This window comes from Mixophyes fleayi, chromosome 4 (assembly GCF_038048845.1).
Source record: "Mixophyes fleayi isolate aMixFle1 chromosome 4, aMixFle1.hap1, whole genome shotgun sequence".
Classification (NCBI taxonomy): domain Eukaryota; kingdom Metazoa; phylum Chordata; class Amphibia; order Anura; family Limnodynastidae; genus Mixophyes; species Mixophyes fleayi.
This window is the reverse complement of record NC_134405.1, coordinates 302,816,663-302,843,528: the sequence shown is the minus strand read 5'-3', so window position 1 is coordinate 302,843,528 and position 26,866 is coordinate 302,816,663. Positions and strand designations below refer to the sequence as shown.

Genomic DNA, 26,866 nt, shown 5'->3' with positions numbered 1-26,866 from the left:
AATGTAAAGCAAACAAATCAGCTTTGTATACATGAAGTAAATAAAAAATTACAATCAAATTGCTGGTTTTATACATTTGCTGAGACAAGTTTAGCAGTCACACGAAAACGAATGTTTAAGTATACATGATTTAGAATAGTAGTATATAACCTCTTCTATGACTCTTACTTAGCCAAATGCATGTCGGAATATCATGATAGTATACATTTTTAAATATAAAGTTTTGAATATCACTGAAAACTCCACCTGTTCATAAAAGTCACCCAACTAACTGCACTCTCGCTGGTCCAGCCTCGCTCTTACTCTTACTCTATATCCTTCCCTGTCTTGTCTCAGACTTCCCTTCACCATTAGATTGTATGCTCTCAGATTATGGTTAGTTTCATCAGGAGCCAATTAACCTTTTTGTATGTTTTTGGAATGTGGGAAAAATCGGAACACCTGGAGGAAACCCAGGCAAACATGAGAACAAAGCACACAGATAGTGTGCCCTGGTCAGAATTAAAACCCAATACTCCACTGTTGTGAGGCAGCAATGCTAACCACTGTGCCCCCATGTATTATGCTTCATTTACAGCTATTCTTGCATTCATGTTTCTTGAATGTCCTGTGTTTGGACTGGTCCACTATGCATTGTATTATGCTATACTCCCTCACTGTATGGCGCTGCAGATAGCTGTTGTGTCTTAAAAATACATTAAAATAATTATGATAATAATAATAATAATAATAATAATAATAATAATAATAATAATAATATGTGTATATAATAAATAAAAATATCCAGATGCATTCTCTTTCTTCCACCATAAATCAGGGCCATCCTATATTGTTGTACTAACCCGGACAGACAGCTGATATCACAGAATGGGATGGGTGGTTAAAACATGGCATCAACTATTAGTCACTTTTGAACCCCATATAATCAGGAGCGTTGAGCTATTGTTTGGCTGCTTCATTGTGTCATCTGTTTTAGAACATAAAATCACAACACAGGGCCTCATGCAGAGTTGGACCCAATTTCGTCAATTTCTGTCTAAAATGCAGACGGAAATTGCGCCCCAAAAAAAAGGACACATTTTACACACACATATTAAACCGGATGCATCTAAGCTGATCGTGATCACTATCAGCTCGTGACTTACACTAGTGATCGAGCACCCGCTAGTTTCTTGTCTCTTGGCTGACGCATATGCATCTGAGTCATAATCTACATAAGACACACTTGCTCCAACACTCCCTTACATGTTTCCTGTGTTCCGCCTTTTAAATGGCAAGTGGCTGCAATCAGCCCTAATCGCAAGATGCAACTTAGTCTATTAATGGGCGCTACCGTAACAAGTGCTTTGTGAGTATGTGCAGAAATAAAAAAGCGTATTAAATGCAGAAAACGCTATTTGTGTCCAACTCTACACGAGCGCCCCACACTGTCTATTCATTAGAACAGTTAACGAGAGTGAGAGTTTCGGAGTTATGTCCTGTTCCCAAGGTTTTATAAAATAATGTTTACAATCAGCATTATAAAATAACCACAGTTAATACAATTGTGGTCACACAGCTAATAAGATAAGAATATGTCCTGAAGCCCTATTTCTAATACTGAAGATCCTATTTCACCTCATTTACCATTTTATGAAAACATTGAAATGTTGTCCAGCTTAAGCAATGAAAATAATGAAATATTATAGTGGAATACAACTTAAAGGAACTTATCCAGCATTTTACAATGTACAGAATGTTTATGCACCCGACTGTAAAGTGATGGGAACAAAATGTGGGCGCCCAGGATGTAAACAACCCCCATAATAACAAAACCAACATGCTTCTACTACATACTGAATTTATGAGATTATTAGGTCAACTGTGTGTTAAAATATTGCTTTACTACAGACGTTATTTGAAGGTACATTATCATCTATTTAATTGCTATTCTTTTTTTTAAACGTATATCCCATTGACTCCAAATGTTCCACTCAAGTTTAATTGGAAGTAATGGTTTGTATCTGGCAGTATTGATAACACATATAGGTTCCAAAAAGAGCTAATATGAGAAAAATATAACTGATATATTAACACTTAAAATAAGATGCTTTAATCCTGGTCAATATTTGTAGTGGACAGATGTATAAGTAGGCTAATCAAGGCAATATGCTTTCTCGATGTACAAATTTTGCAGAAATACCCCTTTATGAAAGCGTTCCTTTGTGTTATTTAGCAACAAAGTAAAAATTCTAAAATTGTAGTAAAATAACCAAAAACAGATGGCCTTGTTTTAGATGGTTGTGTCAAGCCCCCATTTTTCAAAGTAGAAATTCAGGATACGTCCAGTGTGTGATAGAAATTTAGCCATTAAATCCACCCCATGCTTCCTTCTGTGTACCAAATGCTATCAAATAGTTATAGAACCCTAGTTAACAGTTATTTTAATCTATAAATGTATATATTACAAAGATTTTAAATGAAACATTTCCAGTAATCAACTTGTGGGAGCCCAAAAGCTATTGGACATACTGTATATTTAATTTTTTTCATATCTATACAACTGCTTTATTAAATAGAATGGATTTTTCATTTTTTGCTATCTAGAGAGTTGCTTTCACTGCTTGTATGCCATACTGAAACCAAATTTGTATTTTAGATTTTTACCTAAGTGTTCTAATAACTACATTGTGGCATTTTCTATACAGTCGAGCTTCTCGTATCACAAAGAACTTTACCAGAAGACAATTGAAGTACTGGAGGCAAACATTTAGTAAACTAGCAAAGTATTCTAACTATAGTAGCATTTGACCCTGGTTTGCCATAAGTAACCAAAGTCATCACCAGGTCTGACCACAATCATTACCAGGTCTTACCACAATCATCACCTTGTCTGACATGTCTCTGCCCAATTTTAGGTAAAATATCCGGGGGGAAGTGGCTTTGTACAAATAATATGGTCTTTATTTACATCTGATCTTGGGCACAATATAAGAAACAGGAAAAAATATGAATTTTATGACAATTTACTGAGAAAAAGAAAATGAGCAATGTATTCCATAATCAGTTTATCTAGTCACTACTTAAACAAATAGAGATGTCAGCTAAACCAAATGTTGTAGTATATTTAGGAGAAAAGCTTCAGTTACAGAGGGCTTATCACTAGTGTCTTACATTTTCACACCATTAATATTTAATAATATGCTACTGAATTTAATTGATAATAATAAAATTAAAAAGAACAAAAATAAGAAAATGAATGGCATGTCAGATTTCACTAATCATAATTATTTCAATTAATTGAGAATATTTATATCCAAATCGAAAAGGAAACATGTCCAAACTCATTATGAATATAAGATTCCAACATCATATTTATCCATGTAAAATAACAATGTAATAATCTTTGTAAGTAAGCTATAATACCATTGGTAGCCAGGGCAAATCTGCGATCTTTAACGCCTTTCCACACACCTTGGACTCTAATAACATATTTTGAGCAGCAAACACAGTATGTTATACAGCCCCGATGTCCAGCATATTACAAACTGTCCATCTATTATGCAGTGCTCAGTTGGTCAGCATTATCTATAGGCAAATATGTCCTGTGTTTATCGTTCAAGTTACAGGGATCAGTGAATGCAGTTTACTGATGGAGAAGCAACTACAAAATTGGTAGCGAATCACAGTGCTGGTTAAATCTATTTTACATGACTCCACTGGTCAATTAGTAAACATCAACTACTTAATACCTGTTCCCAAACCATAGACTATATCACAAAGTAGATTGTTCTGAGCATCCTAGGTGATGCATTGTATGATACAATTAATTGCTATATGTAATATTGCATATTTTTAAATACCTCAAATAAAATAAAATTGCAGTACACACTGGGCCTGATTCATTAAGGAAAGGAAAGCAAAAGAATTAGCAACTTTGCATCTTGGCAAAAACCATGTTGCATTGGAGGGGGAGGTAAAATTAAAATGTGGGGACAGATTTATAGTTGGGGTAGGGCATGTCCTAGATCAACTTTAAATGTCATTGTAAAAAAAACCCTATCAAGTATTTGTGTGCTACATGAAAAAAACAGCCAGTATTTTCCTTATGTACAAAATAATCAACTCATTGCACCCCTTGCATTGCAACATGGTTTGCCGATGTTAAAAGTTACTCATTTTTTAGCTTTCCTTTCCTTAAAGAATCAGGCCCACTAAGAACCATTTGCATAAATGCCAAAAGGCTGATACCCTCACCCCGCACCACTTTACCATTTCCTTAAGTTTTATGACCTGAAATAATGACACGGACACATTTTGGCGCACTAAGGTGACAGTTTTAGTTGTTATACAAAAAAGGAGGCAACGCAAGCAGATGCAGTGACAGCTACCCGTCAATACCAGCAAAAACATAGGGATGGCCAGTGGGCCCAGAATCCCCAGCACTTAATGGCGTCAGAGAGACTCAACCCCTTCTGGCTTTAAAGGGCACTTATTCAATACAAGTGACCCAGACAGAGATAAGATCAAAGGGGGAAGAAACCTGCGGCCCAACATAAATCTTGTGCCATGTATTAAAATGCTGTCTGCACTGTGACATGTCTAAATTAGGAGACAAAAAATCTATACACATATGCAAATGAGAAAGCTCATCAATAGGGAGGGCAGAAGGGAAGAGAGAGAGAGACATCCTGTCTCCCAGACTTATAAAGGCTTGCTTCACCCCAACCCATGGGATACCCTTGGCTGCTTCAAGCAACCTGGTAAAAGTTAACCCTTAAAGGTAATTACAAAGGTGAGAATACAAGCCTGGCATTTACATACATAGATTATATTTAAATAAACTCACCTCAATGACACTGGTAGGTGATAACGTTTGCTTTAAACATTCATTTCCAAGTCCTGAGTCATCAGCATCAATAAGATTGTCCACAGGGACATTTTGGTTAGATGTGATATAAGTAAAGTCATCTGCAGTTGAATCCAAAGCTACACACACATTGTATGAGTAGGGAAGAGGTAAAGTCCCATCACTGTACATGGAGAGCATCCTGGGGTCCACTGGAGGATACAAACTTGTACTTAGAGATCCAAAAGTTGATGAAGGTTTTGATTCTCTACATTTTGATATAATGACCAACATAACAGTAACAATAAATAACAAGGAAATCAGCACAAGGGCTATGACTAGATATAATTGCAAATTAGATTGAGAATCTTCATTATTGATTTGATTGCTGAGTTTAGGAACCACATGTTGAAAGTTATCTGCAACAACGAGACTTAAGGTGACTGTAGCTGAGAGAGAGGGGTCTCCATTGTCCTTCACCATCACCACAACCTTGTGCTTCAATATATCCTTCTCTTGAAAGACACGTGATGTCCTGATTTCACCCGTGTGCTGACTAATGATAAAGTGAGATGGATCTGACACATGTATGAAGTGATAAGAGAGCCAGGCATTATGTCCAGAGTCTGCGTCCACTGCAACCACCTTAGTTATTAATGATCCTTGTTCAGAGGAAAAAGGGACCATCTCAAACACAGCTGGTCCACCACTTTCTGGTGGAGGGTACAGGATTTTTGGAGCATTATCATTCTGATCCACTATACGGATAATTAATGTAACATTGCTGCTCAGAGATGGGGATCCATTGTCTCTGGCAGTTACTTGTATTAGAAACTCCTTGTGCTGCTCATAATCAAATGATCTCTGAGCATAGAGAACTCCAGTCTCTATATTGATAGACAGATAAGAGGACACTGGGAGATCTTCTGTATTACTGCTGAATATTGAATAAATAATTTTAGCATTGTCTCCAGTATCAGGATCTGACGCTTGTATACTGTATATTGAGGCTCCTGGTAAATTGTTCTCTGGTACATAAGCAACATAAGTAGATTTCATAAATATTGGGGGATTGTCATTAACATCTGATATCTCCAGTCTGATGGTTCTTCTGCTATAAAGTGGGGGAGATCCTCTGTCAGTAGATAATATTGTGATGTTATAACTAGATACTTTCTCTCTGTTCACATTAGTTGTTGTAACTATTCTATAATAACTATTAGTAGATACTATTAAACTAAAAGGTACTTCCTCCATGATGCTACAATCAACTTCTCCATTCTTTCCTGTATCAATATCCCAAACTTTAATCAGAGCTATCACTGTGCCAGGTGCAGAATCCTCAGGAATAGGACTAGATAATGATGTGATAGATATCTCAGGTGCATTGTCATTGTCATCTATTACTTCTATTAACACTTTGGAATGGGCGATAAGGCCGCCTCCATCCTTTGCTTGTACAGTCAGCTCATAATTTCTTGTCATTTCAAAATCCAAATTTCTATTTGTTGTGATATCCCCAGTAATAGAATGGATACTGAATGTACCTGTATGTTGGAAATTATCTGATGTTTCACTTAAAGAATATGTGATCTGTGCATTGGTACCTTCATCTGGGTCATTTGCTATAATAGTTATTACAGTTGTATTGATTGGAGTATTTTCCTCCACAATGGCATTATATATTTCTTCAGTAAATACAGGGAAATTGTCATTAGCATCAGTAACAATAATTTTTATTGAAGCAGTTCCAGATCTAATAGGATTTCCTCCATCTAGTGCAGTCAGCACTAACTGATAAATGTTTTGTGTTTCTCTATCTAAAGGTTTCTCTAACACAAGTTCTGGATATTTACTCCCATCTGTTCTGGTCTTCTCACTCAGTGTAAAATGCTGATTATCACTGAGCCTGTATGTCTGTACTGAATTAATACTAATATCTGGATCTTTTGCACTTTTTAATACAAATCTTGTTCCAGGTGATGCAGATTCAGTAACATCTAAAGTGAATGTGTTAGGAATAAATATTGGGGAATTATCATTTATATCCTTAATTTCTATATTAACACTAAAAACATTTAATGGATTTTCAACCACAACATCGAAGGTTAGGAAGCAGGTAGCTGCTGTCCCACACAGTGTCTCTCTGTCTATCCTGTCCTTAACATATAGATTTCCATTATTTAGATTTACATAAAAATATTTCTCTGAAACATGGGAATCAATTCTCAGTTTTCTAGATGACAGCTGTTTAATATCTAATCCAATGTCCTTTGCAATATTTGCTATAACAGAGTCTTTTCTCATTTCTTCTACAATGGAATAATGAATCTGACCAGAGACTGAATGACACAGCCAAGAAAATAAGAAGGAAAATATTACTTGCCATCTGATTCCTTTGTATGTCTGTGTATGAGGTTCCATATCAGGCATCCTAAGGACCTGGATTCTTCAGCAAAAATAATCCTTTTGATGGTCAGTGTTTGTAATCCAATTGTCAGAAAATATATAGTTATAAATCCAATTGATTCTGAAAATAAGATGAAATATCCTGTATTCTGTGGAGGGAGAATCCAGAAAATGGCTGTGTGTCTTCCTGCAGATCTGCAGTGTGTGTGAGTGATGAAAATACCAGTGGATCTCCAGTTCTGTATTCTTCTCCTTATTGGTTAAACAGCGGCGCTCTGAGGTGAAACTGAGGAACTGCAGTACTAAGATTTTATTTTCAAAACAAAATATTTCTGATTCAGATAAAATGTACTTGTGCCGGTATTTGTAACAAATACATTTATACTGAAATTTAACAAATGTAAAGCAAACAAATTAGTTTTGTATACAAAAAGTAAATAAAAAATTACAAACAATTTGCTGGTTTTATACATTTGCTGAGACAAGTTTAGCAGTCACAGGAAAATATAAGTTTAATTATAGAGGATGCAGATTGAACTCAGTGAAGTGGTATAAAACATCATATCTTGCTCATCCAAATGAATGTTAAAATAGCACGAAATTATAAATTTGCCCACAGTCGCAATATGACCCAGACTTTCCTTTTATTTATATAGCACTTACATATTATGCAACACTTTGCAGATAATATTTATTCAGTCACATTAGTCCCTGACTCCTCAGAGTTTACAATCTGTATTTCCTACCACATGAACACAAACACACATTTCGTCAGGAACCAATTAACCTAGCAGTATGTTCCTGGAGTGTGAGATAAACTGGTGCACCCAATGGACACCCACACCAACACAGGGAGAACACACAAACTCCACACAGATAGGTCCTGTTTGCAGCGGTCGGCATTGCTAACCACTGTGACCTGATCTATTGTGCTTCATTTTAGCTAGTCTTACATTTATGTGTCTTGAATGCTCTGCATTTTGGCTGTTTGTCTTCTACGCATTTTAATATGCTATACTCCCCCCACTATGGTGCTGCATATTTTTGTAAATAAATGATAATTATAATAGAAACAACAATACTGAGTATATTTCATAAATAAAAAAATCCATACATGTACTATTTCTTTTGTCTTAAAGCAGGGCCATCCTATTCCCTTGTTGTGCAATGGACATACAGCTGATGGGAGCGGCCCATTTAAAACATTGCATCTACTATCAGTCATTTTGGTGCCCCATCCAAAAGGAGGACCGGACAGTTGACCGTCAGCTTGGGATTTAGGTTCAAATTTGGCTGCTTTATAATGTCATTTGTTTAGATAAGAGCAAGATTTGCTGTGACATATTATTTTCCCAAGATTGTATAAAGTAATGTTTGTGATAACCATTATATAATCACCAGTCAATACAGTTGTAGTTAAACACCACATAAAATATGCTATAAGTCTTGAAGACCTATTTATAAAACAGTGAAAATTGTTGCACTAAAGATTCCATATAACTTTATTTGATATTTTATGAAGACATTGAAAGGTTTTCCAACTTAAACAATGACAATGATACAGTCTTATAGTGGAAAACATCTTAACGGAACATTTCAAAGTTTTCCATTGCACAGAATGTTATGTACCTGGTAAAGTGATGAGCAGGTGCAGTACAAAATGTGGGAAGAGATATTAAGAAACAAACTAACAAGAACAATATGTTTTTTTCTAAATATTGTTTCCTTAGAGATTTTGTTTGTAGTGGATTACTCCACAGATTTACAATTAGGCTAATGATGGAGATATGCTTTCTCAATGTAAAATAATTGCAGAAATAACCCATCAGATCTTTATATAAAAATGATCAATTGGGTGATATAACAGCAAAGTACACATTCCAAAGTAATGCATAGTAACTGAAAACATATCACCTTGTATAACAAATTGATGTAAAGCTCTCATTTTCCGAAGTAGAAATACAGGATATCTACAGTATTTTATACAGACTTTGAGCCATTAAAACCACCCCATGCTTCCTTCTGTGCACCAAATGCTGTAAAATAGATATAAAAGTATAGTTAATAGTTATTTAAGCCTATAAGCTTCAGAGGTCTGCATCTTACCAATATTAAGGGCGGCACGGTGGCTAAGTGGTTAGCACTTCTGATTTACTGTGTGGGGTCTGCATGTTCTCCCTGTGTTTGTGTGGGTTTCCTCCAGGTGCTCCGGTTTCCTCCCACACTCCAAAAACATACTAGAAGGTTAATTGGCTGCTATCAAAAAGTTTTTTTTACTCTAGTCTCTCTCTGTCTCTCTCTCTTTCTGTGTGTGTGTGTGTGCATGTGTGTTAGGGAATTTAGACTGTAAGCCCCAATGGGGCAGGGACTGATGTGAATGAGCTCTCTGTACAGCGCTGCGGAATCAATGGCGCTATACAAATAAATGGTGATGATGATGATGAATATTTTAAAAGGAACATTTCCAGCAATCAAATCTTCCTACCCTTTGTTTTCATGTCTGCATCTATTTTGTCTATCATGTATGTTCCTGTTTTATGTATATCCTGTTTTATGTATATCCTGTTTTCCCTACTGTACGGCGCTGCAGAACACTGTGGCTCTTTACAAATCTACAATAATAATAAATAATAATTTCATGGAAGCCATAGCTTTACTAGCAGACAAGTAAGGAACTAGAAGCATTCAAACTAGAGTAGCATCTGACTCAAGTTTGATAGGAGGACATTTGCCCTAAGCAACCACAAAAATCACCAGGTCTCACCACAATCATCATCAGGTTTGACCACAATCATCACCAGGTCTGACCACAATCATCACCAGGTCTGACCCAAATCATCACCAGTTCTCACCACGGACATAACCAGGTCTCAGCACAATCATCCCCAGGTCTGAATACAATCATCTCCAGGTCTGACCACATTCAACACCAGTTCTCAACACAATCATCACCAGGACTGACCACGATCATCACCAGGTCTCACCATGATCATCACCAGGTCTGACCACAATCATCACCAGATCAGACCACAATCATTACCAGGACTCACCACAATCATCTCCAGGTCTCACCACAATCTTCACCAGGTCTGACCACAATCATCACCAGGTCTCACCACATTCATAACCAGGTCTGACCACAATCATCACCAGGTCTCACCACAATCATCACCAGGTCTGACCACAATCATCACCAGGTCTGTGAATGCAAAGTATATATTTTTTTGCCCAGTTTTAGGTAAAATATCTGGAGGAATGGCTACTAAAAATATAGTCTTTATTTACATCCGAACCTGGGCACAAAATAAGAAACAATAGAATATGAGAAAAAGAAAATGAGCAATGTATTTAATAATCAGTTTGTCTCTTACCTGCTTTAATAAAGATGTCAGCTAAACCAAATGGTATAGAATATTTTGGTTAAACTTCAGGCTCTTAAAAGTTTGATAAACTTATAGAAAATGAATCCAAAAATCTGTAAGTACTATGAAATGGATGTTGTATAATTTTTTTAAACAAGAAACATATTCATAGCAAATGTATAAATGTATTACCTCATCAAATCTTATAAATAACTGAATCTAGTTTTAATCTAGTTATATGATTACTACAAGCTTAAGATATGGAACGTTAGCTTTTTAAATACTATAACTTCAGATGGCAATGTTAGATGATTCAATTAAACACTAATTTCTTGCATTTTCACACCACTGATTTTTAATAATACACTACTGAAACTAACTCATAACAATACCATTATAAACAATAAAAATAACAAAATACATGTCAAACTGCACTAATCGTAATTCTTACAGTTGACTGAGAATAATTATCTCAAAATGTAAAAGCACACAAGTCCAAGCTTATTATGAAACTAAGATTCAAACCCAAACTTTATTCTGCAAAACAAGAAAGAAATGACATAGCAACTGTGCAGATCTAGGCAGGACAGACCCGATCTGAGGGCTCTCTCCCGTTATCCCAATCGAAACAGCTTTGCCCTGATCGGTGGGAAAGTTGTTAGGTATTCTGTTAACTGTTGCAATGAGCAACGATGAACAATGCAATAAATGGATTTGCAAAGGAGGGGAAGAGAGGATGGCGGGAAAGTTTTGCGCTTCAAAAGTGCTAGAGACAACCTCGGGGCAGTGGCCACGCCCCCATTGGGCCGTTACCATACCCCGCCCTGATGCTGCCTACCCAATTGCTGGGAGGTATTCAGTTTTCTGTGCATGGAAGTTATATATACAATTGGTAACTAGGGTAATCCTGCAGGGTTAAATGTTTTTCCAGATCTTGGAATCTAATAAGAAATTTTGAGCAGCAAACATAGTATTCTATACAGCACCAATGTCCAGCATATTACACAGACCAAACTGTCAAACATATTATGCAGTACTCAGTTGGTCAACACTTTAACAAATTAAACTGCTGAACACATTAAGCTTCCATTTTCTTCAATACATACATAGGATATATTTAAATGAACTCACCTCAATGACACTGCTAGGTGACAAAGTTTGTTTTAAACTTTCATTTCCAAGTCCTGAATCATCAGCATCAATAAGATTGTCCACTGGGACATTTTGGTTAGATGTGATATAAGTAAAGTCATCTGCAGTTGAATCCAAAGCTACACACACATTGTATGAGTAGGGAAGAGGTAAAGTCCCATCACTGTACATGGAGAGCATCCTGGGGTCCACTGGAGGATACAAACTTGTACTTAGAGATCCAAAAGTTGGTGAAGGTTTTGATTCTCTACATTTTGTTATAATGACCAACATAACAGTAACAATAAATAACAAGGAAATCAGCACAAGGGCTACGACTAGATATAATTGCAAATTAGATTGTGAATCTTCATCTTTGAGTTGATTACTGAGTTTAGGAACCACCTGTTGAAAGTTATCTGCAACAACGAGACTTAGGTGACTGTAGCTGAGAGAGAGGGGTCTCCATTGTCCTTCACCATCACCACAACCTTGTGTTTCAATATATCCTTCTCTTGAAAGACACGTGATGTCCTGATTTCACCCGTGTGCTGACTAATGATAAAGTGAGATGGTTCTGACACATGTATGAAGTGATAAGAGAGCCAGGCATTATGTCCAGAGTCTGCGTCCACTGCAACCACCTTAGTTATTAATGATCCTTGTTCAGAGGAAAAAGGGACCATCTCAAACACAGCTCGTCCACCACTTTCTGGTGATGGGTACAGGATTTTTGGAGCATTATCATTCTGATCCACTATACGGATAATTAATGTAACATTGCTGCTCAGAGATGGGGATCCATTGTCTCTAGCAGTTACTTGTATTAGAAACTCCTTGTGCTGCTCATAATCAAATGATCTCTGAGCATAGAGAACTCCAGTCTCTATATTGATGGACAGATAAGAGGACACCGGGAGATCGTCTGTATTACTGCTGAATATTGAATAAATAATTTTAGCATTGTCTCCAGTATCAGGGTCTGACGCTTGAATACTGTATATTGAGGCTCCTGGTAAATTGTTCTCTGGTACATAAGCAACATAAGTAGATTTCATAAATATTGGTGGATTGTCATTAACATCTGATATCTCCAGTCTGATAGTTCTTCTGCTGGAAAGTAGGGGAGATCCTCTGTCAGTGGCTAAAATGGTGATATTATAACTAGATACTTTCTCTCTGTTCACATTAGTTGCTGTAACTATTCTATAATAACTATTAGTAGATACTATTAAACTAAAAGGTACTTCTTCCATGATGCTGCAATCAACTTCTCCATTCTTTCCTGTATCGCGATCATGAACATTAATCAGAGCTATCACTGTGCCAGGTGCAGAATCCTCAGGAATAGGACTAGATAATGATGTGATAGATATCTCAGGTGCGTTGTCATTCTCATCTGTTACTTCTATTAACACTTTGGAATGGGCGATAAGGCCGCCTCCATCCTTTGCTTGTACAGTCAGCTCATAATTTCTTGTCCTTTCAAAATCCAAATATCTATTTGTTGCAATATCACCAGTTGTAGAATGAATACTGAATGTACCTGTATGATGGACATTATCTGATGTTTCACGTAAAGAATATGTGATCTGTGCATTGATACCTTCATCTTGGTCATGTGCAATTATACTGATCACAGTTGTATTGATTGGAGTATTTTCCTTCACAATGGCTTTATATATTTCTTCAGTAAACACAGGGACATTATCATTACCATCACTAACAATTATTTTAATTGAAGCAGTTCCAGATCTAATAGGATTTCCTCCATCTAGTGCAGTCAGCACTAATTGGTAAATGTTTTGTGTTTCTCTATCTAGAGGTTTCTCTAACACAAGTTCTGGATATTTACTCCCATCTGTTCTGGTCTTCTCACTCAGTGTAAAATGTTGATTATCACTGAGCCTGTATGTCTGCACTGAATTATTACCAATGTCTGCATCTCCTGCAGTTTGCAAAGCAAATCTTGTTCCAGGTGATGCAAATTCAATAACATCTAAAGTGAATGTGTTGGGAACAAATCTTGGGGAATTATCATTTAGATCCTCAATTTCTATTTTGACAGTGAAAACATTTAATGGATTTTCAACCACAGCATCAAAGGTTAGGAAGCAGGTAGCTGCTGTCCCACACAGTGTCTCTCTGTCTATCTTGTCCTTAACATATAGATTTCCATTATCTAGATTTACATAAAAATATTTCTCTGATACACGTGATACAATTCTCAGTTTTCTAGATGACAGCTGTTTAATATCTAATCCAAGATCTTTTGCAATATTTGCTATAACAGAGTCTTTTCTCATTTCTTCTAAAATGGAATAATGAATCTGACCAGAGACTGAATGACACAGCCAAGATAATAAGAAGGAAAATATTACTTGCCATCTGATTCCTTTGTATGTCTGTGTATGAGGTTTCATCTCAGCCATCCTAAGATCCTGAATTCTTGAACAGAAATAATCCTTTTGATGGTATTTGTAATCCAGTGTGTTGGAAAAAATATAGTTATGAGTCCAATTAATTCTGAAAATAAAATGAAATATCCTGTATTCTGTGCAGAGAGAATCCAGAAAATGGCTGTGTGTCTTCCTGCAGATCTGCAGTGTGTGTGAGTGATGAAAATACCAGTGGATCTCCAGTTCTGTATTCTTCTCCTTATTGGTTAAACAGCGGCGCTCTGAGGTGAAACTGAGGAACTGCAGTTCTAAGAATTTATTTTCAAAACAAAATATTTCTGATACAGATACACTGTATTAATGCAGATATTTCTAATTAGCACATTTATACTGACATTTAACAAATGTAATGAAAACAAGTTAGCTATTTGTATACATGAAGTATACAAAAAATTACAAACAATTTGATTTTTATATGCATTTGCCGAGACAACTTTAGCAGTCACAGTAAAATATATGTTTAATTACAGAGGATTTAGATTGAACTCGGTGTAGTGGTATAAAACATCATATGTGACTCTTACTCATGAATGCATAAAAGTATAAATTTGCCCACAAACAATTGCTATGTGGCCCAGACTCTCCCTTTATTTATATAGCACCTACATATTACTCAGCGTTTTGCAGATAATATTTAATCATCCATATCAGTCCCTGCACCCTGGGAGCTTAAAATCTGTATTTCCTACCACATAAACACACACACACATATTTCGTCAGGAACCAATTTACCTAGCAGTATGTTTCTGGAGTGGTAGATAAACTGGAGCACCCAATGGACAACCACATTTATAAAACTCTGAAAAGTATTGCAGTAAATATTGCATTTAATTATACATTTTCCATTGTACAGAATGTTATGTACCTGATGGTAGAGTGATGAGCAGGTGCAGAACAAAATATGGGAACACAAGATATTAAGAAATAAAATAACAAGAACAATATGTTTTTTTTCTAAATATTGTCTACTAAGAGATACTAATAGAACATTGGATCAACTGTATTTTCAATATTCCTTTAGCACTGATGTTATTTAAAGGTACGTTATCACACACTGTATCACTACACTTCTTTTAAAAAATCTATTTCTTTGATTCCAAATGTTCCACTCTAGCTTCATTAGAAGTATTGGTCTGTCGCATTATTAATAATAATGTTCAATATTGCTTAACAAGCCCAAATATGAGAAAAATATATCTGATCTAATCTTTTTGAAATAATATGCGGGAAACCAAGTCACTGTTTATAGTGGAATACTCCACAGTTTTCCAATTAGGCTAATGATGGAGATATGTTTTTCGATGTATAACATCTGCATAAATACCCCTTCGGATCTTTATATAAAAATGTTCCATTGGATGACAGAGCAACAAAGTACACACTGCAAGGAAGTGCATGAAAACATATGACCTTGTATAACAAATATACCTAAACTTCCCATTTTTCCAGGTAGAGATACAGGATAATTACAGTGTTTGATACAGATATTGCTTGAGCCACTAAAGCCACCCCATGCTTCCTTCTGTGCACCAAATGCTTTAAAACTGATATAGAACCATAGTTATAATAGTTATTTAAACCTGTAAGCTTCAGAGATTTGCATCTTACCAATATTTTAAAGGGAACATTTCCAGCAATCAAATCTCATGGGAGGCCTAAACGTCTGAGACGTATGTTTGATTTTTTCTTATTTGTATTAGGAATATTCAGACAGCTTTATTGATTAGAATGGAATTTATATTGCTTGATATCCAGACCTTGCCATAGTTGTACGCCATACTGAAACCAAATTTGCATTTTATATTTTTAGTTCAGGGTTCTAACTATTAAACTGTGTTATATGCTATGTAGTGGTGATTTTTGGATATTTCACAAAGTGCTTTGGTAGGAGACAAGTGAAGTACTAGAAGTAAAGTACTCAAACTAGAGTAGCAGCTGACTCAGGTTTGATAGCAGGACATTTACCATAGGCAGACAACCATCGCCAGGTCTGTCTACAAAAATCATCAGGTCTGACCACAATCATCTCCAGGTCTGACCACAATCATCCCCAGATCTGATCACAATCATCCCCAGGTCTGATCACAATAATCACCAGGTCTGACCACAATCATCTCCAGGTCTGACCACAATCATCCCCAGATCTGATCACAATCATCCCCAGGTCTGATCACAATAATCACCAGGTCTGACCACAATCATCACCAGGCATGACCACAATCATCACCAGGCATGACCACAATCATCACCAAGTCTGTCCACATTCATCACCAAGTCTGATCACAATCATCCCCAGGTCTGTCCACAGTCATCACCAAGTCTGTCCACACTCATCACCAGGTCTGCCCACAATCATCACCAGAACGGACCACAGTCATCACCTGGTTTGACCACACTCATCACCAGGTCTGACCACAATCATCACCAGGCATGACCACAATCATCACCAAGTCTGTCCACATTCATCACCAAGTCTGATCACAATCATCCCCAGGTCTGTCCACATTCATCACCAGGTCTGTCCACAATCATTACCAGGGGGTAAATGTATGAAAGTCCAGTTTTTTCAACTCGCCGAAAATCGGCGACTTTGCAGCTAAAATTTAAAGCGGCGATGGCTTGATATACCAAACTTGCCTTTACAAGCCATCGCTGCTTTAAATTTTAGCTGCAAAGTTGCTGATTTCCGGCGAGTTAAAAAAAACGGACTTTCATACATTTACCCCCAGGTCTGACCACAATCATCACCAAGTCTGACCACAATCATCACCAGATCTGACCACAGTCATCACCTGGTTTGACCACAATCATCACCAGCTTTCATCACAATCATCACCAGGTCTGACCACACTCATCACCAGGTCTGACCACAATCATCACCAGGTCGAACCACATTCAATACCAGGTCTGACCACAATCCTCTCCAAGTCTTACCACAATCATCACCAGGTCTCACCACAATCATCACCAGGTCTGTACACAATAATCACCACAATCATCACAAGTCTCACAGGGCACAGTATATATATTTTTGTCCAGTTTTAGGTAAAATAACTGGAGAAGTGGCTTTGTACAAACAATATGATCTTTATTTACATGCGAACCTGGGCCCAATATAAGAAATAGGCAAAGAATATGAGTATTAGAAGACTTTACTGAGAAAACGAAAAAGAGCAATGTATTCCATAATCAGTTTATCTCTTTACTACTTTAATAATGTAAGATGTCAGCTAAACCAAATATTATAGAATAGTTTGACTAGACCTCAAGCTCATAAAAGTTTAATAAACAAATAGAAAATTAATCCAAAACCCTATAAGTACTATGCAATGGATGTTGTATCATTTTTCTTTTACAGGAAAAACATTTATGGAAAATTTATAAATTATTTCCATGTCAAATTTAACCGTTTATAAATAACTGAATTTATTTCTTAGTTTTAATCTAGTTACTTGATTACAACAAGCTTCAGTTATGGAACACTAAACTTTTAAAAACTATAACTTCAGATGATTCAATTAAACAATAATTTCTTGCATTTTCACACCATTGTTTTTTAAAAATACGCTACTGAAACTAATTCATATTCAATAACACTGTAAACAATAGAAATAACAGAATGCATGTTAAACTGCACTAATCATAATTCTTACAGTTGATTGTGAATAATGATCTCCAAATGTAAAAGCACACAAGTCCAAACTTATTATGAAGCTAAGATTCCAACCTAAACTTTATTCTGCAAAACAAGAAAGAAATGACATAGCAACTGTCCAGATCTAGGCAGGACAGACCCGATCTGAGGGCTCTCTCCTGCCATCCCAATGGGGACAGTTTTGTCCTGATTGGTGGAAAAGTTGTGAGATATTCTGTTCACTGCTGCACATAGCAGTGATGAACAGGGCAATGAAGGGTTTTGGAGAGGAGGGGAAGAGAGAATGGGAGAAAAGTCTTGTGCTTCAAATGCGCCAGGCATGCCCCTGGGAGAGCAGCAACGCCCCCTTCGGGCCGTGACTATGCCCTGTCCTGATGCAGCCTACTCAAATGTTGGGAGGTGTTCAATTTTCGGTGCAAGGAAGTTATATATACAATTAGTAGCTAGGGTAATCCTGCAGGTTTTAATGTTTTTCCAGATCTAGGAATCTAATAAGATATTTTGAGCAGCAAACATAGTATTATATACAGCACCAATGTCCAGCATATTACACAGACCAAACTGTCAAACCTATTATGCAGCATTTAGTTGGTCAACACTTTGTATAGGAAATATGTCCTGTGTTTATTGTTCAAGTTCTAAGGGATCAGCAGTGCATACAGTTTACTGATGGAGAAAAAAACGATAGAATTAAAAACGGATCACGGTGCTGGTTAAATCTTATTCATATGACTGTACCAGTCAATTACTAAATTTATTATTCACTAGCTGTTCCCAAACCATACAATATATCCCACCGTAGAATGTCCTGAGCATCCTAGGTGATGCATTGTATGATACAATGAATTGCTATATGTAATATATTAGCTTTTTACAAAGGTCTAATAAAATGAAATTGCTGTATGCATTAATCTTCCATTTACTTCGATACACACCTAAATGATATTTAAATGAACTCACCTCAATGACACTGCCAGGTGGCAAAGTTTGTTTTAAGCTTTCATTTCCAAGTCCTGAATCATCAGCATCAATAAGATTGTCCACAGGGACATTTTGGTTAGATGTGATATAAGTAAAGTCATCTGCAGTTGAATCCAAAGCTACACACACATTGTATGAGTAGGGAAGAGGTAAAGTCCCATCACTGTACATGGAGAGCATCCTGGGGTCCACTGGAGGATACAAACTTGTACTTAGAGATCCAAAAGTTGGTGAAGGTTTTGATTCTCTACATTTTGATATAATGACCAACATAACAGTAACAATAAATAACAAGGAAATCAGCACAAGGGCTACGACTAGATATAATTGCAAATTAGATTGTGAATCTTCATTATTGATCTGATTATTGAGTTTAGGAACCACCTGTTGAAAGTTATCTGCAACAACGAGACTTAAGGTGACTGTAGCTGAGAGAGAGGGGTCTCCATTGTCCTTCACCATCACCACAACCTTGTGCTTCAATATATCCTTCTCTTGAAAGACACGTGATGTCCTGATTTCACCCGTGTGCTGACTAATGATAAAGTGAGACGGTTCTGACACATGTATGAAGTGATAAGAGAGCCAGGCATTATGTCCAGAGTCTGCGTCCACTGCAACCACCTTAGTTATTAATGATCCTTGTTCAGAGGCATAAGGGACCATCTCAAACACAGCTGGTCCACCACTTTCTGGTGATGGGTACAGGATTTTTGGAGCATTATCATTCTGATCCACTATACGGATAATTAATGTAACATTGCTGCTCAGAGATGGGGATCCATTGTCTATAGCAGTTACTTGTATTAGAAACTCCTTGTGCTGCTCATAATCAAATGATCTCTGAGCATAGAGAACTCCAGTCTCTATATTGATGGACAGATAAGAGGACACTGGGAGATCTTCTGTATTACTGCTGAATATTGAATAAATAATTTTAGCATTGTCTCCAGTATCAGGATCTGAAGCTTGTATACTGTATATTGAGGCTCCTGGTAAATTGTTCTCTGGTACATAAGCAACATAAGTAGATTTTATAAATATTGGTGGATTGTCATTAACATCTGATATCTCCAGTCTGATGGTTCTTCTGCTGGAAAGTGGTGGAGATCCTCTGTCAGTAGATAATATTGTGATGTTATAACTAGATAATTTCTCTCTGTTCACATTAGTTGCTGTAACTATTCTATAATAACTATTAGTAGATACTAATAAACTAAAAGGCACTTCTTCCATGATGCTGCAATCAACTTCTCCATTCTTTCCTGTATCAAAATCATGAACTTTAATCAGAGCTATCACTGTTCCAGGTGTAGAATCCTCAGGAATAGGACTAGATAATGATGTGATAGATATCTCAGGTGCGTTGTCATTCTCATCTGTTACTTCTATTAATACTTTGGAATGGGCGATAAGGCCGCCTCCATCCTTTGCTTGTACAGTCAGCTCATAATTTCTTGTCATTTCAAAATCCAAAATTTTGTTTATAATAATATCACCAGTTGTAGAATGAATACTGAATGTACCTGTATAATGGGCATTACCTGATGTTTCACGTAAAGAATATGTGATCTGTCCATTGATACCTTCATCTGGGTCATTTGCTAAAATACTGATCACAGTTGTATTGATTGGAGTATTTTCCTTCACAATGGCTTTATATATTTGTTCAGTAAAAACAGGGACATTATCATTAACATCAGTAACAATTATTTTTATTGAAGCAGTTCCAGATCTAATAGGATTTCCTCCATCTAGTGCAGTCAGCACTAACTGATAAATGTTTTGTGTTTCTCTATCTAAAGGTTTCTCTAACACAAGTTCTGGATATTTACTCCCATCTGTTCTGGTCTTCTCACTCAGTGTAAAATGCTGATTATCACTGAGCCTGTATGTCTGCACTGAATTAATACCAATGTCTGGATCTTCTGCACTTTGTAATACAAATTTTGTTCCAGGTGATGCAAATTCAATAACATCTAAAGTGAATGTGTTGGGGACAAATCTTGGGAAATTATCATTTATATCCTGAATTTCTATACTGACACTGAAAACATTTAAGGGATTTTCAACCACTGCATCAAAGGTTAGGAAGCAGGTAGCTGCTGTCCCACACAGTGTCTCTCTGTCTATCCTGTCCTTAACATATAGATTTCCAGTATCTAGTATTATATAAAAATATTTCTCTGAAACATGGGAATCAATTCTCAGTTTTCTAGATGACAGCTGTTTAATATCTAATCCAATGTCTTTTGCAATATTTGCTATAACAGAGTCTTTTCTCATTTCTTCTACAATGGAATAATGAATCTGACCAGAGACTGAATGACACAGCCAAGAAAATAAGAAGGAAAATATTACTTGCCATCTGATTCCTTTGTATGTCTGTGTATGAGGTTTCATCTCAGCCATCCTAAGGACCTGGATTCTTCAATAAAAATAATCCTTTTGATGATCAGTGTTTATAATCCAGTGTATTAGAACATATTGTAGGTATAAATCCAATTGATTCTTAAAATAAGATGAAATATCCTGTATTCTGTGTATGGAGAATCCAGAAAATGGCTGTGTGTCTTCCTGCAGATCTGCAGTGTGTGTGAGTGATGAAAATACCAGTGGATCTCCAGTTCTGTATTCTTCTCCTTATTGGTTAAACAGCGGCGCTCTGAGGTGAAACTGAGGAACTGCAGTGCTGAGAATTTATTTTCAAAGTATTCTCTCTCTTAATACAAATACACAATTTTGATGCAGATATTAGTAATTATTGTATTTAAACCACTATTTAACCAATGTAATAAAGATAAAAAAAATCTCTTTTCATAGATGACTACAACTATAACGTTATCAGTTAAATTAAAACAAAAAAAATAATTACAAGGGATTTAGTTTGAAATTATTAAAGTGGTCAAAATTGAAAACATTATAAGTGACTTCTAATTATCCAAATTCATGTTAAAATATACTGAAAGTATACATTTGCTAACAAACATAAGTTATTGTGCAGAAATGATTTGCTTTATAAATAAAAACTTCCTTGTGCATTATGTCATTCACTTGAGATTGGTTCAACTGTAACTGTTGATTTTAAAGTATGTTTTAGAATGTAACATCACAACACTCTGTATTAGAAGATGTAATGAGAGTGAGAGTTGCTGGAATATGTTCGTTCCCAAAACGTTATAAGACAATGTTAATGATCACCATTATATAATAACCAGAGTGTGTACAAGTGTGGCTGACTGGCACATAAGTCCCAAAGCTCTATAGGTAAAACACAGAAAAATTATCAGTTGGACTAAAGATTCCATTCCACCTTATTCTGCCTATTTATGAAATATTGGAAGTTTTTCCAGCTTAAGCAATGGAATTCCTAAAACATTATAGAACAATACAACTTAAAGGAACATTAGTTGTACAGTGTTAAGGCTGCTAATGCACCTGACAGTAAAGTGATGAGCAGGTGCAGCACAAAATGGAGGAACTCAAGATTTAAAAAAACATACTTTAATTAGAGCACAGGAGTCCTAAACCTATGGCATGTACAGTCATGGCCAAAAATATTGGCACCATTGCAATTTTTTCAATAGCTCACAATTTCCTTTAAACATAAATTGAGATTACAACAGTTATTTGGTCTACACAATTCTTTCATTGTTAATATTTCCGAAGATTTGTTTTTCATTTTGAATTCAATACTGTATATCCTTTTAAATCAGACAATGGAAAGAAATATCACTGACAAAATTATAGACACCACAGACTTAATATTTGCTTTCTGAAGCGTGTTTAGCGTCATTATCATCAGCTATTTCTATAGAGCCACTAATTATGCAGCGCTGTAAAGAGAAGTCACTCAAATCAGTCCCTGGCCCATTAGAGCTTACAGTCTAAATTCCCTAACACACACAGACACACACACAGAGACTAAGGTCAATTTTGATAGCAGATAATGAACCTACTAGTATGTTTTTGGAGTGTGGGAGGAAACTGGAGCACCCGGAGGAAACCCACGCAAACACGGGGAGAACATACAATCTCAACACAGATAAGACCATAGTCGGGAATTGAACTCATGGCTCCAGTGCTGTGAGGCAGAAGTGCTAACCACTGAGCCACCATGCTGCCCAACAATTAGGATTATATAAGCAACTGATTTATTGATTAGAATTTCATTTCTATTGTTTGTTATAAATAGAATCGCTTGCACTGATATTACCCCATACATGACCCACAATCGCACTTTTGACTTTTTGCAAATGGTTCAAATAATTACATTGGGGCATTAGCCATATAATTGTGATTTTACTTTACTTCAAATCACAAAGAAATTATTATATTTTTCAAAATTTCCAAACAGCGAAGTGTAAAATTGCCAAAGACAAGTGAATCATTGGAGGAAACTGGCAAAGTAAACTGTAAACAACATATCTTGGGAAAGACATGATGTAAACTTGCAAAGAATTCAAACTAGTATTTGGCTCAGGTTTCTGAGAGAAAATTTGCCAATAAGAAACCATGGTCATCACCAGGTCTGACCTGGCAAAGTATTTTGTGGCCAGTTGTAGGCAAATGTCTGGCTTTGCACAATTTAAGAAATAGGCCAAAAATATGATTTTTGAGAGACTTTGCTGGCAAAAAGAAAAAGAGCAATTATTATGATATGGATTGCATAATCCGTTTATCTCTTCACTACTTTAAGAATTAGGAGATTACACCAAAATAAAATATCAACGTGTATTCTGTAGAAAGTCAGGCCTTCCAAAAGTGCCGTTATATAATACAAAGATAATCTTTGGAAGTACTGTGAAATTATTTTTTATTATCAATTATTGTTTTAAAACAAGCAACATATTTTTGTAAAGTGTATAAATTCATTATTATATCCGATAAAATTTTATAAATGACTGACTGATCTTGTTTAATGATTTGCTTAATTACAACGTACTTCAGTTATAGAAAGCTAACCACTTAAATAATAATTACAGGGAAGACTTTTAGTTAAATAAATTCAACCCTAATTTATTAAATTTCACATCATCACTTTTAACAATATGGTTATCCAGCTGATTCATATCAACTAATAATTCTAAACAATAACATGTACAAGTTTGCCTATCAGATTGCTCTTATCATAATTGTAAGAAATTGTTTAGAATTTTTTTTTTCCAAATTTTAAAAGCAGACAAGTCAAAACTCAGTATGAGATTAAGGTTACAACTCATACTTTATCCAGCAAGAAAACAAATGAATTATCTGCGTAGTGAAGCAATATGAAGTATATTTTTGGCAGCCAGGACAAACTCACAGGGTTTCTTTTTCCCCCAGAGATGTTCAGTATATTTTACAGACTCAACTATCAAGCCCAGAGTCAGACTAAGACCCCATGGGGCTCTCATCAACATACTTTTTTGGCCGTCATCATTTATAAAACAAAATAAAATACCAGGTAAGGGTAATCTTGGCCCTAGATGCCCTCTGAGCCCTAGACGGGAGACTAAGTTGCTCAATGGATGATCCAGTTATGGTGTAGCTTATTATACAGTCCTCAGTTGCTAAGCAGACTGTATTGGTAAATATGTAGAGAGTTCATAATTCAAGTTCCCAGGACTCAAACCTGTGCATACAGTTTACTGAAGGAGAAGCAACTGTAATGTTATTAATGAATAACAGTGCAGTCTGCTTCTTATTCACTTAGTAAACATTTATCAGTGGGGTCATTCCACGTCAGATCAGCCCAAAAAACATGATTTGGGATTTTTGGATTCAGGAGGAAGATTTACCTTAGGGGTCCAAATTTTGGTTGATTCCTTAATAAACACCCGTGATACTTTAAATAAACTGGATAAAGAAGTCGCAATTAGTAAATTATTTAATAAATTGAAAAATCAATAATCAACTAATTGTCAGACAGTCGAGATATTTGGCAGAAATAGTTGTTTTGACATCCTCTCTTAACTAAAAATTTTTTGTAGAAATCTGAGATGGGTGGTGGACAACCCTGGTTAAACTGACATGGAATGACCCAGTGACATCACTGACTGTGTGATGAGTTCTAATCACTAGATGCCCCCAGACCATAGAGTATATTACATTGTGGAATGTTCTCATCATCCGATGTGATGCATTGTACCATATGTCAAATGAAAAAATCCATCTTTTTTATAATACTCAAAGAGAAAAAATAGTTGGGAAATTAAATTCCAATTGAATTAATACATACATAGATTATATTTACATGAACTACATGAACTCACCTCAATGACACTGCTAGGCGGCAATGTTTGTTTTAAACTTTCATTTCCAAGTCCTGAATCATCAGCATCAATAAGATTGTCCACAGGGACATTTTGGTTAGATGTGATATAAGTAAAGTCATCTGCAGTTGAATCCAAAGCTACACACACATTGTATGAGTAGGGAAGAGGTAAAGTCCCATCACTGTACATGGAGAGCATCCTGGGGTCCACTGGAGGATACAAACTTGTACTTAGAGATCCAAAAGTTGGTGAAGGTTTAGATTCTCTGCATTTTGATATAATGGCCAACATGACAGTAACAATAAATAACAAGGAAATCAGCACAAGGGCTATGACTAGATATAATTGTAAATTTGAATGTGAATCTTCATTATTGATCTGATTGGTGAGTTTGGGAACCACCTGTTGAAAGTTATCTGCAACGACGAGACTCAAGGTGACTGTAGCTGAGAGAGAGGGATCTCCATTGTCCTTTACCATCACCACAACCTTGTGTTTCAATACATCCTTCTCTTGAAAGACACGTGATGTCCTGATTTCACCCGTGTGCTGACTAATGATAAAGTGAGATGGTTCTGACACATGTATGAAGTGATAAGAGAGCCAGGCATTATGTCCAGAGTCTGCATCCACTGCAACCACCTTAGTTATTAATGATCCTTGTTCAGAGGTAAAAGGGACCATCTCAAACACACCCGGTCCACGACTTTCTGGTGATGGGTACAGGATTTTTGGAGCATTATCATTCTGATCCACTATACGGATAATTAATGTGACATTGCTGCTCAGAGATGGGGATCCATTGTCTCTAGCAGTTACTTGTATTAGAAACTCCTTGTGCTGCTCATAATCAAATGATCTCTGAGCATAGAGAACTCCAGTCTCTATATTGATGGACAGATAAGAGGACACTGGGAGATCTTCTGTATTACTGCTGGAAATTGAATAAATAATTTTAGCATTGTCTCCAGTATCAGGATCTGAAGCTTGTATACTGTATATTGAGGCTCCTGGTAAATTGTTCTCTGGTACATAAGTAACATAAGTAGATTTCATAAATGTTGGTGGATTGTCATTAACATCTGATATCTCCAGTCTGATGGTTCTTCTGCTGGAAAGTGGAGGAGATCCTCTGTCAGTAGCTAAAATTGTAATGTTATAACTAGATACTTTCTCTCTGTCAACATTTCTTGTTGTAACTATTCTATAATAACTCGTACTTGATACTAATAAACTGAAAGGCACTTCTTCCATGATGCTGCAATCAACTTCTACATTCTTTCCTGTATCAATATCATGAACTTCAATCAGAGCTATCACAGTTCCAGGTGCAGAATCCTCGGGAATAGGACTAGATAATGATGTGATAGATATCTCAGGTACATTGTCATTTTCATCTGTTACTTCTATTAATACTTTGGAATGGGCGATAAGGCCGCCTCCATCCTTTGCTTGTACAGTCAGCTCATAATTTCTTGTCATTTCAAAATCTAATTTTTTGTTTATTGTAATATCACCATTTGTAGAATGAATACTGAATGTTCCTGTATGTTGGACATTACCTGCTGCTTCACTTAAAGAATATGTGATCTGTGCATTGGTACCTTCATCTTGGTCATGTGCAATTATACTGATCACAGTTGTATTGATTGGAGTATTTTCCTTCACAATGGCTTTATATATCTCTTCAGTAAACACAGGAAAATTGTCATTAGCATCAGTAACAATTATTTTTATTGAAGCAGTTCCAGATCTAATAGGATTTCCCCCATCTAGTGCAGTCA

General features: G+C 36.1%; 1 protein-coding gene and 1 long non-coding RNA gene across 8 annotated transcripts in view; one reads left to right on the top strand and one right to left on the bottom strand.

Moving 5' to 3' along the window:
* Positions 1-26,866, bottom strand: part of LOC142152875 (protocadherin gamma-B7-like) — a 420,392-nt gene that overhangs the window by 156,901 nt on the left and 236,625 nt on the right. The window lies entirely within an intron of this gene.
* LOC142152876 (uncharacterized) lies at positions 10,002-17,181 on the top strand. Of its 2 annotated transcripts, none has more exons than XR_012691410.1 (3): positions 10,002-10,016; positions 10,193-10,434; positions 17,139-17,181. It is a non-coding gene; the product is annotated as an uncharacterized LOC142152876 (long non-coding RNA). The 2 variants fall into 2 exon arrangements; XR_012691409.1 differs by lacking the exon at positions 10,002-10,016 and adding an exon at positions 10,046-10,060 and having other exon boundaries at positions 10,171-10,434.